A 15661-nucleotide genomic window follows, 5' to 3' on the forward strand; every position below is an offset into this window, starting at 1 on the left:
CTTTCTCTATTCCTATCGCGTGTAGGGGTTTCTTTAAGTTCCCGTAGCCTTTTATTAAACCTAACATGAGTTTAATCTCACTCATGTTCATTCTTGGGCTTACAGAACGTCTCTTTAAACATGGTTTTGTCATCATTAACTTACATTCTTATCGCGTTTGGGTTCTACGTGCTGACTCCTGGGCCACCTACATGTTTTTGTTTTTACCTTCGTCTAAGTCATGGTTGAGGCAGGTTCCGGTCCAACAAATGGAGTCTTCGTCTTTGCACTGGCCAACCTATCAGCTTGTTGGTTATTAACACACACCAAAAAAGGTTTTCCGGAACCTGTGCAGAAAAATGGAATAGGGGTCAACATAAACATCATTTCCGCCCTTTTTATTGGTCATGAAAACGCCACATTGCATGTTGTACCATCATACAGCGAGACCTTCAGAGGTGCTGGTCCAGACTGCAGTACACTCCGGTACCTCTAATACCCAATAGCACGTCCCCTTGCATTGATGCATGCCTGTAATCGTCGTGGCATACTATCCCCAAGTTCATCAAGGCACTGTTGGTCCAGATTGTCCCACTCCTCAACGGTGATTCGGCTTAGATCCCTCAGCGTGGTTGGTGGGTCATGTCGTCCATAAACAGCCCTTTCCAATCTATCCCAGGCATGTTCGATAGGGTTCATGTCTGGAGAACATGCTAGCCACTCTAGTCGAGGGATGTAGTTACCCCGAAGGAAGTCATTCACAAGTTGCGGGCCCGAATTTTCGTCCATGAAGATAAATGCCTCACCAATATGCTGCTGATATTGTACTATCGGTCGGAGGATGGCATTCACGTATCGTACATCCCTTACGGCGCCTTCCATGACCACCAGCGGCGTACGTCGGCCCCACATAATGCCACCCCAAACCAGCAGGGAACCTCCACCTTGCTGCACTTGCTGGACAGTGTGTCTAAGGTGTTCGGCCTGACCAGGCTGCCTCCTAACACGTCACCGACGATTGTCTGGTTGAAGGCATATGTGATACTCATCGGTGAAGAGAACGTGATGCCAATCCTGAGCGGTCAATTCGGCATGTTGTTGGGCCCATTTGTACCGCGCTGCATGGTGTCGTGGTTGCAAAGATGGGCCACGCCATGGATGTCGGGAGTGAAGTTGCGCATGATACAGCTTGTTGCGCACAGTTTGAGTCTTCACACGGTGTCCTGTGACGAAAAGCATTGATCAACATGGTGTTGCTGTCACGGCTCCTACGAGCCACAATTCGTAGGTAGCGGTCGTCCACTGCAGTAGTAGCCCTTGGGCGGCATGAGCGAGGCTTATCATCGACAGTTCCTGTCTCTCTGTGTCTCCTCCATGTCCGAACAACATCGCTTTGGTTCACTCCGGGACGTCTGGATACTTCCCTTCCTGGAACAAAGTACAATGCGGACGCGATCGAACCGCGGTACTGACCGTCTGGGCATGGTTGAACTACAGACATCACGAGTCGTGTACCTGGTGGAATGACTGGAACTGATCGACTGTCGGACCCTCTCCGTCTAATAGGCGCTGCTGATGCATGTTTGTTTACTTCTTTGGGTGGGTTTAGTGACGTCTCGGAACAGTCAAATGGCTCTGAGCACTATGGGACTTAACATCTGAGGTCATCAGTCCCCTAGAACTTAGAACTACTTAAACCTAACTAACCTAAGGACATCACACACATCCATGTCCCAGGCAGGATTCGAACCTGCGACCGTAGCGGTCGTGTGGTTCCAGACTGAAGCGCCTAGAACCGCTCGGCCACACCGGCTGGAAAATTTCGATATATCCCATCTGTTTTCCTTCTGTCCAACAGGGAACCAGTAGCTCTGTCACTTTGCAAGCCATCCATGTTTTTCTCATTTGCTTCCAAGTCTGTTTCCTTCCTTCTATCTCATCTGCTAATATTACCCCATTATCTTTCTCACTTTCTCTGACCAATCCTCTTCTTATGCACTTTGATTCCTTCTGTAATGCTGCCACACATTTCTGTTGGGTGTCGCTACTCACATTCGACAAGAACACAGTGAGGAAATTGCTTAACACAGTGTTGATAACACTTATATATCTTTAATTTTATACATTCAGTATCATAATTATGATCATAATTATCATGTACTCTAAAAACTGTAATGTTGATTCACTGAGGGTGTCTGGTTAACTGTAAGAGAGGGCCTGAAAGCCATAATCTTCTCAGGTGAAGTAAATCCATAAACAAATAAATACTTTCTTAAATAATACTACACACTTTTCCACTGTAGCATCTTTAGTATTCGAACATAACATAATTGTTTTCGAATAAGAGTTGACATTGGAACGGTATACCGGGCCTGTTCCAGTTTATTCATGTATGATTTTTTCGTTGCAGTTCTTCCGTTTTACCCTTCTTGTCTGCTAACTATCACGACAGTTGACTCACTTCCTTCCGTACCACATTCTTGCAACTACTGGATTGCAGTTTTAAGTGCACTTAATAGAGAATTACACTTAATCTCCCGTGGCATTAATAGTCTTCCTCTTTCGCTTAGCTTCCTTGGCTGCATTGTTTGAGGGACAGATTCTATGCGATCCCCCTCTTCGAATCGTCTTATAATATCTCCAACCGTATCCATGTGTATGCACTATCTCTATGAAGCGCCATTTCGCACAGTGAAATAGGGCAAGTTGTCGCTGTTCGAACGTCGTGTTAGTTTCACTGCGTCCTGTTGCGAACTAATACAGCATGTGGCAAGACAGAACAATAATGCCAGGTGGTTATAATCAAAATGCAGCTACTCACGGAGGTCCATTGTGGGCTGCAGTTAATGTATGTCAACGAAGCTTGTTAGATATGCTAAATTACTTCCAATTTTGAACACAAGGTGCAAATCCGTCGCTGTACAGTATCTCGTAGACGACTCCGGTGCTCATATTGAACAAATTATGTAAGTACTTATATGGATATGGTGTCTGTTCTTTCGGATATGTCCGAAAGAACAGACACCATGGATGACCTGCAGCCGTCTAGAACGAAATTAGAATTATATTAATACCGTCAGCTGCTCACGGGCGTTGATATATATCAACGGGGACAGGTTAAAATGTGTGCCCCGACCGGGACGTGAACCCGGGATCCCCTGCTTACATGGCAGACGCTCTATCCATCTGAACCACCGATGGCACAGAAGATAGTGCGACTGCAGGGAGTATATCGCGCACGCCTCCCGCGAGACTCACATTCTCACCTTGTATGTCCACACGCTACATTCGTAGTGCCCCACCCCAACACACTCATTACTCGTGGAAGACATTCTTACCAAGTCCTGTAAGAGTTCAGGGAATATGTGTGCATCCAGACAGAAGAAGAAGGTCATGGCCGGTATTGCCAGAACTATATACTTATATGGATATGGTGTCTGTTCTTTCGGACATGAATGTAGTGTGTGGTCATACAAGGTGAGAATGTGAGTCTCAGGGGAGGCGTGTACGAGATAGCCCCTGCAGACGCACTATCTTCTGTGCCCTCAGTGGCTCAGATGGAAGGCTTTAGCTACCCTCTGTAATAAAAATAAATAAATAAAAAAAACTGAGGGAACGGATTAACGAACAACCTGAACGGGTGTCACCGGACGTCCGCCACGAACAAATTCAACGAACAATGTAGAACAAAATGAGATTAAAAAAAAAAGATGGATAGACCGTCTGCCATGGAAGCAGGAGATCCCGGGTTCGAGTCCCGGTCGGGGCACACATTTTCACCTGTCCCCGTTGATATATATCAACGCCCGTGAGCAGCTGACGGTATTAAAATAATTCTAATAATTATATAAGTGTCGATTCCTAATAAAATCACCATTGTGCTTTTCTCACTTATTTGACATTTTCTGCTCATGTCCCGTTCTTAATCCATTACATATGGAAACATTTCTGTACGCCTTCTTCATTTACAGCGTCATATTTGCACCTGGTGGCCAAAATGTGAACTAATTTTTTCCAGCGTAAATCGGTTCCTCACTAATGCATTAGCATATCTACTAAATTTCGCTGCCATACGATAATTACAGCTCACAGTGTAACTCTGTGAGTAGTAGTTTATCATTAAATAACCACCCGGCATGTGAACCTACAGGGAGACATAGAACGTGCCATAGGAGACACATCGCGCGTTAATGCAAGTGTCATCGGCCGCCGAGCTACGAGCCTCAGTGAGTGGTGTGTTTACGTTCCAAGCATTCGGAGTACCAGCAAAGACTTTTGCAGAGCATACAGTTACTCCTGTTGAGACCCTTGTTTGCAAAACCAGGGATTTGTTTTCCAAAAATTGTCGTTTTCTACCAGCCACTTCCGCTATAACCTAGGCGAAATATTCTGGACTACCCAGGCTAGTATAAGGGCATCAAGCGGAGCCAGGTCTCCACCTGCAAGGCCGCGCTCTCCAAGGCAATCCAGGAACTGATCTTGTGAAACACAACTAGCTCTTTATACTCATGAAGTAATAAGTGCTATCGACAGGGGATGTCAAATTCATTCCATATTTTTAGATTTCCAGAAGGCTTTCGACACCGTTCCTCACAAGCGTCTTCTAACCAAACTGCGTGCCTACGGAGTATCGCCTCAGTTGTGCGACTGGATTCGTGATTTCCTGTCAGAAAGGTCACAGTTCGTAGTAATAGACGGAAAGTCATCGAGTAAAACAGAAGTAATATCCGGCGTTCCCCAAGGAAGTGTTATAGGCCCTCTATTGTTCCTGATCTATGTTAACGACGTAGGAGACAATCTGAGTAGCTGTCTTAGATTGTTTGCAGACGATGCTGTCATTTACCGTCTTGTAAAGCCATCAGACGATCAAAATGACTTGCAAAATGAGATAGATGAGGTATCTGTATGGTGCGAAAAGTGGCAGTTGACCCTGAATAAAGAAAAGTGTGAAACTATACACATGAGTACTAAAAGAAATCAGCTAAATTTCGATTACGCCATAAATCACACAAGTTTGAAGGCGATAAATTCAACTAAATACTTTGGGATTACAATTACAAATAACCTAAATTGCAACGATCACATAGATAATATTGTGGGTAGAGCAAACCAAAGACTGCGATTCACTGGCAAAACACTTAAAAGGTGGAACAGATCTACTAAAGAAACTGCGTACACCACGCTTGTCCGCCCTATTCTGGAGTATTGCTGTGCGGTGTGGGATCCGCATCAGGTGGGACTGACGGATGACATCGAAAAAGTACAAAGAAGCGCAGCTCGTTTTGTATTATCGCGAAATAGGGGAGATAGTGTCACAGACATGATGCGTGAATTGGAATGATAATCATTAAAACAGAGGAGTTTTTCGTTGCGACGGGATCTTCTCATGAAATTTCAATCACCAGTTTTCTCCTCCGGTTGCGAAAACATTCTGTTGCCACCCACCTACATAGAGAGAAATGATCTTCACGATAAAATAAGGCCGGCCGGTGTGGCCGAGCGGTTCTAGGCACTTCAGTCTGGAACCGCGCGACCGCTACGGTCGCAGGTTCGAATCCTGCCTCGGGCATGGATGTGTATGATGTCCTTAGGTTAGTTAGGTTTAAGTAGTTCTAAGTTCTAGTGGACTGATGACCTCAGATGTTAAGGCCCATAGTGCTCAGAGCCATTTTAACCATTTGATAAAATAAGAGAAATCAAGGCTCGCACAGAAAAATTTAAGTGCTCGTTTTTCCCGCGTGCCGTTCGAGATTGGAACGGTAGAGAGACAGCCTGAAGGTGGTTCATTGAACCCTCTGCCAAGCACTTTATTGTGAATAGCAGGGTAATCACGTAGATGTAGATGCAGATGTAGAGGAAGCACAGACCCGCTCCACGCCTCTGTCATCCTTCACAGCATAATGACATTGCAGTTGAATTTGCAATTTTTTTACCGATCATTTCCCCGAAAGGTGGCCAAGCGGTTAAAGGCGCTACAGTCCGGAACCGCGCGACCGCTGCGGTCGCAGATTCGAATCCTGCCTCGGGTATGGATGTGTGTGATGTCCTTAGGTTAGTTAGGTTTAAGTAGTTCTAAGTTCTAGGGGACTGATGACCTTAGATGTTAAGTCCCATAGTGCTCAGAGCCATTTGAACCATTTGAACCATTTCCCCGAAATGTTAATCATGTTATATGAGAAACAATGTTACTCTTTATTTAAATCCAAAAAGTGGAAGGTAACTGAACAGCAAAATACTAAAAAGAGGCTGCTTTCTTTCATTTTGATTCCGATGTTTTTATGGCAAGTAAATCAGAAAAGTCGTATTTTCATGCGCTGCTATTGGTCACTTCACGAGAAACTCTCGTTAGTTCTGCCAGATAAGAAGAACCGCACACGTTTTATGTGCAACGAACGTTAGCCATGTTGTTGATGAATCGTATCTTCTGTACAGAACACTAACGTTTCCAGCGGAAGCGGTAGACGTGAAAAAATATAACCGTGTCGTAAGTAGCGGAATACAGCAAATGACTCGTGAGCGGATGGGTGTAATGGCGGCGCAAGTCATGCGTGGAGCTGCCACACCGAGCAGATGGCAAGTTTTGGCCTAGAGCCAGGCGGCTGCCAGATGTCCAGCCTGACTTGTGCATTCGCTAATTTCCAGTGGACCGCTGACAGCTTCCAGTTTTTGGCAGCAGAGCAACGTTGCATGCAGTTACGACCATGATTCTCACTGGTTGGTCAGTAATTTACAGCGTGCTTTCCGTAATACACGATATTTTGTAAATAGTTTGTGATACCGACAGCAGGCTTTCGAGAACTGATAGGCCGGAAGTATGCTACATTTCGTAGACTAGTCAGCATTTCAAGCTTTCGTAACAGTCGAGGTACTCAACCACTTTTTTAATCGAAATAACGGCATTCCATAATCTTATAAAGCGGGTGAAGGAAGCCTGGAAATTAAAGATTCGTTGACAAAGAGGTATGTATAGATGAAATAAAAACAGGTATAAAGGGTGCCCCATTTATATTGCTCACCAAAAAAAAAATTTCTGATGCCTTAAACCAATGGTTTTTAACATGATTGGGTAGTTCTCGCTTAGGGTATACGTTTTATGTATCACCAAAGATGTAGGAGATACGTGATAGAGGATACATTTTTTATATGGAACCATGTAAATTTTATTCAGAACTACACTCACCCTCTCCAAGAGCTATTCACAAATGTGTCATACTGCACCATTTTATCCACGAAACTAGTAGCTATGAAAATGATAAATAATACATAACTTCTCTAATATGAATATCACTTCAGTGCATTTCATTAACTAAATCATTTAACCTCTTCAAGGTGCGTTTGAACATTTTACAAATTAGCGATAAGCATTGAATGCAACACTACTGCTCTGTGTAGTAATTGGATGTTGTTATTGTACAGTACCGTATTACAGTACTTATGAAAATGCAAAAGTAACGCGGACCTTTCTAGTAACTTTTACTGTGGTACTAGCACTACATGAAAAACAGAGCATTTACATCCCACGCTCAAGATGGTGACCATGGTGACCATTGGCAATGATACATAGGGTCACTCTGTGGACGAAGGACGCCCTACATCGTGCTGCTACTTTGTGAGGGCTGTACAAGCATCAACAAAGCGTTGCTGCATGTCCTCTGGTATTTTGCTAGACTGCATCCTTGACTGCTCTGCACAGAAAAAAATCCAGTGCTGTGAGCTCCGGAGAGCGGGCAGGCCAACTAACTGGCCCACCACGTCCAACCCACCTACCAGGGTATTTACGGTCCAGAATTCGTCATGTTCGTAAGGCGTTATGCGCAGGACATCCATCTTTCTGATACCAAGTGACGGTCCTCTGATTCAGAGGTACGGCGTCCGGAACAGAAAGAGTGTGCCTTAAAAATCGGGCATATTGACTACCAGTTTGGTTGCTATTTAGAAAGAAAGGTTAGACAATGGTATCTCCAATAATTTCGCAACAAACATTAATGTTCCATCGACGTTGATGCTCTACCAGTCGGAGCCGTCGTGGATTGTTGATGGACCAATAATGCATATTTCTCATATTGGCAATTCCTTTGTTGGAGAATGACGCCTAGTTGGTAAAAAAACCTCACAGAAGAAATTAGGATTAGTCAGAAATTTTTTCTGAGCTCATTGACAAAACTGAACCCTATTGTTGAAGTCATTTCCATGAATTCAAGGTGTAAATGAACATAGTAAGGATGGACTTTATGACGTTCCAGAATGCTATGTGCACTTTTTTTCAAGAAACTAACTTCATGTTGAATTCGTCGTGTGATGACTTGAGGATTCACGATTACAGTAGCGAGCACAGCGGCGTCAGCAGCTTCGTCGACGATTTCGGGGTCTTGCATTTAAATTTCCCGTTTCACGTAGACGAGAAATGAGACGACAAAACATCTAGCGAGAAGGCGATGGCTTGCCAGGGAATCGTCTCCTGCACAGTAATTGTGCGTGAACAGAATTTTGCCCGCCTACAGCAAATTACAGTACAGGTATATACATTAGAGTACAAGATAGACAGAAAAACATAATAATCATAATGTTCTCTAACAGTACTGAATATAAAAGAGCAAGTTATTAAATTATTTCCTGCCAACATACTTTCTCCGTAGTTCAGCAGCACTTCCACCTTATCGTCGTTCGTGTACATCATACACCTTCGCACAACAAAAATTGTATTCACATGGTGTACTACCGCCTTGCAATTACTAAGTTACTAAGTTACTCAGTTGCACACCTACACTGGTGGGCAGTGTACTGTACGCTAAAGCAACAACAAATAAGGCACGCGGTTGGCGTGGGGCGTGCGGCTGGAGTACCTGTGTTTACGTGACTCGGAAATCATAAATAAAACTCACGCATCTACTACAGCACTACATTGGTTACGCAATGTGTACAATCAAGGCAATAAACAGCTCGGTTTCTTCACAAGTGTACTCTTTATCATTTACACATCTACGTTTTCAAAAATGGTTGAAATGGCTATGGGCACTATGGGACTTAACTTCTAAGGTCATCAGTCCCCTAGAACTTAGAACTACTTAAACCTAACTAACCTAAGGACATCACACACATCCATGCCGGAGGCAGGATTCGAACCTGCGACCGTAGCGGTCGCGCGGTTCCAGACTGTAGCGCCTAGAACCGCTCGGCCACCCCGGCCGGCCATGTACGTTTTATTGACAAAATTGGTACAGTGTGATACTTTTTCAATAGCTCTTGAAGAGAGTAAATGTATTCTTGAATGAAATGTACCTGTTCCGTTTTAAAAATTTAACATCTTCCCCGTATCTCATACATTTGTGGAGGTTACATAAACCGATACCCTCAACAAGAACTACCCAACGATGTTAAAAAACATTGGTTTAAAGAATTTTTCATTTAACGCATCAGAAAAATCTTCTGCATTGAAAAACTTTCACTTTACGATTTTCTTGCTTACCAGTTACCACCTGAAGTCCTGGTAAGTTAAAGATGTCATGTGTGATCAATTTTTAAACTCACTTGGTTCCGCTTAAGTCTGGAGGACGATCACACGCCAGTTACATTTTCCAATAGAAATTCGTAGTGACTACAAAATAATTTAATATTTGCAAGAAAGATTGTGTATAGTAAAAAAAAAAAAGTTCACAATTATCACGGACTTTTATTTTAAAGTAAGTAAACTTTATTAAACTTTTTAGTTCGTGAACTAACACAACAGAACGAATGCTTTACTAAAAATCGCTAAGACCAGCACATGATGCTAGTGTTGGACACTAAGTCGTACTATCGAAATATTTATAAGTGCACAGTTTGTGTTTTAATGTTAAAAGTGCCTCGCCTAACTTGCTCCACAAATGTAAGTCCAGTAGTAGCTAGCAGGCGAAAATTTAAAAATTTAGCACTTGCTCTCGAAATATAAGTCCAATCCAAATTAACGGCGAAAAATTATGCAAGTAGGCGGATATGTTGCCAGAAAACCTCAAAGTTCACAGAGTTGTAGCGCGAAAATATTAAAAAAACCATAAAACTGACGACCAAAAAATTTTTAACACTTTAAAGCGGCGTCCGACACGCTCCTCATCAGAGCATAGGTCCGAACTGTTTGACTTCTCAGAATGAACTACCCCTTACCAAGATGGCAGCAGCTCTTATAAAGGCTTCCCTGCTGTAATGGAAGTTTTCAGATTCACATTTTTTCTACACATAGCGTACATCTGGCACATCGATCTAGACTAGAAATATACCACCTTTCCAATGGCGTCCTTCAACTTTTTTGTGACTCTCTCAGTTTTTTAAATATTTAAAGTTTAACCAGTGCGGGAGTCAAAGCCGCACCTTGTATGACAGGCAAGATACAACGACGAGCGTTTCATCGATGCTGCCTGGCCATTGCGGTGCAAGCTCGCAGGCTGTACCGGCAGGCCGCGTTCGGTCTAATCATGCCTTAAGCTGCGAAACCAAGTCGTCACCTTCTAGCGAACGATGCAACCCTAAGTTCAGCCTAACGCTGCCGCGCTCACCTATCGGGTGCGCGCCCAGCTGCGTCTGTCTTTACAAGTCTCGGCGTTTGGCTACCTCTGTCTGTCACATCAACTAGACGATTCCTTTTATGTTGTCACTTTTTTCTCTCTTCCGTGACCTTATCTAAGTACCAAATGGAATATCCTCTTCTCTTCTCCGCAGGTCTGTTTTGTCCTGTCTTCCCATCACTTTGAAATGTTGTTTTACCCTACACCTGAAGTCTTCTTTGTTACACATTGTACTTCTGACAATTTGCGTGTGTGTTTTTGTCATCATGGCACGAACTAATAAGAGGTACTAAGTTGATGAACGCTAAATACGTCTGTAGATTGTTTAATTAAACTGAAACCTTAATGAATAATAAAGATTTACGATTTCAGCCGTTTGGAATAAATTATTTATTCGCGTATCGGATATCATTACAAAATGGTTCAAATGGCTCTGAGGACTATGGGACTTAACTGCTGAGGTTATCAGTCCCCTAGAACTTAGAACTACTTAAACCTAACCAACCTAAGGACATCACATACATCCATGCAGGATTCGAACCTGCGACCGTAATGGTCGCGCGGTTCCAGACTGTAGCGCCTATAGCTGCTCGTTCACCCCGGCCAGCGATATCATTACACATGGAATTAGCAGAGCACCAAGTGGAGACTTCACGACGAATCATGACGTTTACAAATAAATATACTGTTAATCAGATTGGTGATCTTCAGTCTTGTGGACCGAAAATATATGCAGAGCTATTGTTCTGAATTTCTACCTCACGTTTTCCTCTTCCCTTCAAATTGCGCAGTCAAAAATACATGTGTAGTTGATTTTTGCTCAGATGTTTTAACTAGAACATTTCCGCAGAAAACTTCCGAGTGTCTTTTCTCGGAAGGGAACATCATTGGTTATAACAACGGTAGAATAGGCACTCAGCCTTTCATGTTTTAGCCCTTCCCTCTGCGGTACTATTGCCACTGCTGGTTATGCATCCTCAGGTATGGACAGTTCCGCTGTCATTGCCCCATGACGTTATCAAGTTGTCAAGGAGGCGACAGGACGGCCATGTACAAGGGAGGATGCGGATATGTAAGCAGCACTGACACCTTCTGAGCGACACTTAGAAACTGACAGTAGACGCTGGACTCCATAAATGTAAAATGTTTTACGTATCTTTCATTAATGGAAGTGGGCGGTCTCCAATTCCTTACTCTGCAATGATTGGATAAAGAGACTGTCGCGTGCTTCACCGCACCTTACGTGCGACGAGAAAATTTTATATAGTACTCGGGGTATATGGAGCTGATGGTATGATTGTAAGTGTCGTTCGGAAATACAAGCTACACAGTTTGAAACATTGATAGTTTACACTATACAAATATTCTGAGGGGAGCTTACAGAAAGCGTAGAGCACTTGAGATTTCGAAAGACTTTTACTTATAACCAATTGTAGTTAAAGAAGGGATTTTTCGTGAGTGGCTGTTGTGTGAGAAGCTTTAAAATTTTATAAATCCTTCTACAAGTCACAGAAGTCAACCCCCCCTCGAATTTATTGGGTGAACTCGACAGAGGTCTTTGGAAAAATACAGGGGCCTTAGAAAAATTTACATAACTGTTCAGACGCCCCGTAGGAAATATTTCTTGGAAAAACGAAGACTATTGGCCGGTATACGAAAAACAGTTTTGTGCGCTCCTCGTCAGTAGAAAATAAACAAATTGTATGACGATGAGTCACGGATACAAATAGGTGCAATTTATTTTTAGACATTTACGAAACTGAAGAAAACTAAGTAAAAGTTGTTGGGAAGACACAAAGTTTCATCCATTTGTATGGCAGATGGCGTCGTATTAATGGTACAAGAATCGATGTTTTTTTTTTCTTTTGAATGTTTGCATCAAACACACAGACAGTTAATAACGAAGATAAAACGTTCCAAAAGTAATGCCAGATTAGATGTGTGAAACCGTTCAACGTATGACGAAAGGAAAGACGCCGTGAGATGGTAGCGTGTCAATAGAGATGGTTAAAACTAAGCGATACGTAATAGAAAGGCCGGTATGGTCACATGGAAGAGACGTTCTTAACTGTTTCCTAGATAATTTTAATTGCGTTTATCCCAGCATGACGTTCACGATGGAGGTTGAAAGGAATGGAAAGCTTCAGTTTCTGGATGTCTTGGTTTATAGAAAGGACGATGGGCCACTGGCTCACAACGTTCATTGAAAGTCCACTCCATCAGACCGTTACCTGCATGCATCGAGTTGTCAACCATCGTTCCAATGTACAGGGGGCCTGCGGACATTTCACAGGCAGAAAGCTTGACACAAGAGCTGGATCATCTTAAAGTTGGCTTCAAGCAGAATGGCTGTACTGACAAACAGGTACGTCCTGCTTTCCGTTTGGACCTTCGCGGGAACCATTAGAAGATACATGTAAATCGGTGGCTTTCCTACCTTTTGCTGGCAGCATATTTTCGAAAATAGAAAGAAATTAAGAAGATGTGCGATCAAAAGTGGGTTTCGTCCGCCAGCTAGGATTATTGCTCCTTGGCTCAGTAAAGGATGGCTTGGTATTGAGGAAATCCCGTGTGTACAAAATCCTGTCATTGAGGGAATGCTTATATTGGTCAAGCAATTCGTACCAATCATGATCGATGTGTTGAGCAACAGCGCCGCACACGTTTGTTTCAATCTGAAAAATCTGCAGTGGCAGAGCACTGTCTTACCGAGGGAAATAAAATCTTATATGATGATACACAAACGATTGCCCTGCGTCTCGCTATTGGGATTGTGTTTTAAAAGAATTGATTGAAATTCGACTATCTGACAGTCTTATAAATAGAGGCAGGGATTACCCTGTAAGTAAGATTTGGAATTCTGTTTTATCAGACATTAAAAAGCAAAGGTCTTCGATTCAGCCGTCAGAATAGCTTTGGGAGAGATTTATCGAGTTCGTCAGCTTCCACCACTGGAGCGCCGTATGTTCACTTGCGCTAGAGGACGGTTACTACGATTTCTTGGCCTTCCGGGGCGTATAAACGAGCAACCGCTCGCAGTCTGAATTCAGTTCTGAAGAGATGGTGCACCGGCTTACTCACCTGAAAATGGCAGACTGTGGACTACGGAAAAATTGTGTGAAGCTGACTTCGTGACCAGAAAAGAATGTCATCGGTTATTACTCCGGAAAAGCCTTTGTAGTCATAGAATGAAGACTTCTTTGAACTGGTCAGCATTTGCATCATCTGAGTAGGGAGGTCGGTGAAAGGAACCAATTATTAATTTATTCCGGTTGTCGAGTATAACCTCTACCGATATTAATTCACAGGAACTATGTACTTTTTTTTAGCCGGCCGGTGTGGCCGTGCGGTTCTAGGCGCTTCAGTCTGGAACTGCGTGACCGCTACGGTCGCAGGTTCGAATCCTGCCTCGGGCATGGATGTGTGTGATGTCCTTAGGTTAGTTAGGTTTAAGTAGTTCTACGTTCTAGGGAACTGATGACCACACATAAGTCCCATAGTGCTCAGAGCCATTTGAACCATTTTTTTGTACTTTTTTCGCCACAAGACAGACAATTTCTAACAGTAACAAACACGCCAACACCAACTGTATTTAATCTATCCTTTCTGGACAACGTCAGGTCCTTTCCAAAAATTTCGGCTAAACTTATCTCCGGCTTTAGCCAGCTTTCAGTACCTTTAAAGAATTGTGCTCTGCACGCTATTTCATCCTGTGTAAGTGTGTTGATTTTTGTATAACTATTGCAACCTACATCATTTTGAACCTGCTTACCGGATCCAAGCCATGGCCTCCCTCCTTTACATCTCAAAATTCCCTCCATTGCGAAACTGCCGATTTCCTGACACCTCAGAATATTTCCGATTAACAGATCACTGCAAGAATGACTTTTCCTGTCTGAAAATTTCCACTTTGAAACTCCCTGGCAGATCCTGCCGAACCGGGACTTTTGCCTTCCGCACACAAGTGCTGTACTCACTGATTTATCGAACCACGACTGACGACAGACTTCACAGCTTGACTTCCGGCAGTGTCTCTTCTCCCACATATCAAATCCCACTGATGTTCTCACGCATATATTGTACGCCGAGCACTCCTGGAAGAAGGGATATTATAAAGAACTGGCTTAACCACAGCATAGGGGAAGGTTTCCACAATGAATTATCATTCTGCAGTGGAGTACGTAATGATTTGGAACTTCTTGGCAGTTTAAAACTGTTTGCTGTACAGCACTCGAACCTGGGGCCTTTGCCTTTCGCGAGCAAGTGCTCTGCAAATTGAGCTATCCAAGGACTGCGATCTACCGACCTCACTGCTGGAAAGGACGTAATTATGACCCTACGCAAATGTGAAATTATAACACTACTGCACAAGTGCTGAATATGTCATTTAGTAGAACGTTATCATTTCGTGAATGAATAACTTTAGCTTTACGCATTTCAGGATAACTCATCATCAGGTATCTGTTAAACAGAGGGTACATAGCAATACAATAAAAGCAACAGCAGTGACGTGGCGCATCACAAAAATATCCGTAAGTTGCAAGTAGAAGGCACGTACCAGATACATTGAGTTGTACAGATGAACTGCAGTTATATTTTACTTATATAACAATCAGATGCAGACAGGAAGTTCCACAGTGATGACACCACCACGGAACAAAATTCTACCGGTAGGCGGCGATAGTGTGCCCTTACTGGCGCTGCACATCGTCCAGTGACAAACGAATACTTGTGTGTACAATTTTTAAAAATACATAGTCATGTAAGCAGAAAGATCCAAACGACACTATAAAGTACATACATAATTAATTGGTGCCTTACAAGCGCCAATATAGCAGACAATAAGATCATGGGTTGATTTTATAAAAGTAAAATAAGAAAAATTTTGAAAGCTCTACGGGCATTTACAATGTCCTCGTTCCATAATGACAAAAGTTGTTACTAATGATCCAGACAACAGCATAAGAAAATAACTACAGAATTACTGTTGGTCAATGAGCGCCAATGTAGCAGATCTAACCGTCGAATAATCTTTTAAAATGTACAGGCAGATACAAAATAATCATTTACAAATGACATTATAAAAAAGTGTGGCATTGAATTACTAAAACTGAAATTTAATTATTACACCTCTTTTGGTGTCC

The 15661-nt window shown here is 42.9% G+C and overlaps 1 protein-coding gene across 3 annotated transcripts in view; it reads left to right on the plus strand.

Moving 5' to 3' along the window:
* Positions 1-15661, plus strand: part of LOC124555076 (SH3 and cysteine-rich domain-containing protein) — a 981469-nt gene that overhangs the window by 321312 nt on the left and 644496 nt on the right. The gene's annotated exons all lie outside the window — the stretch shown is intronic.

The sequence above is a fragment of the Schistocerca americana genome, chromosome X (genome assembly GCF_021461395.2).
Source record: "Schistocerca americana isolate TAMUIC-IGC-003095 chromosome X, iqSchAmer2.1, whole genome shotgun sequence".
In the NCBI taxonomy this organism is placed as follows: Eukaryota; Metazoa; Arthropoda; class Insecta; order Orthoptera; family Acrididae; genus Schistocerca; species Schistocerca americana.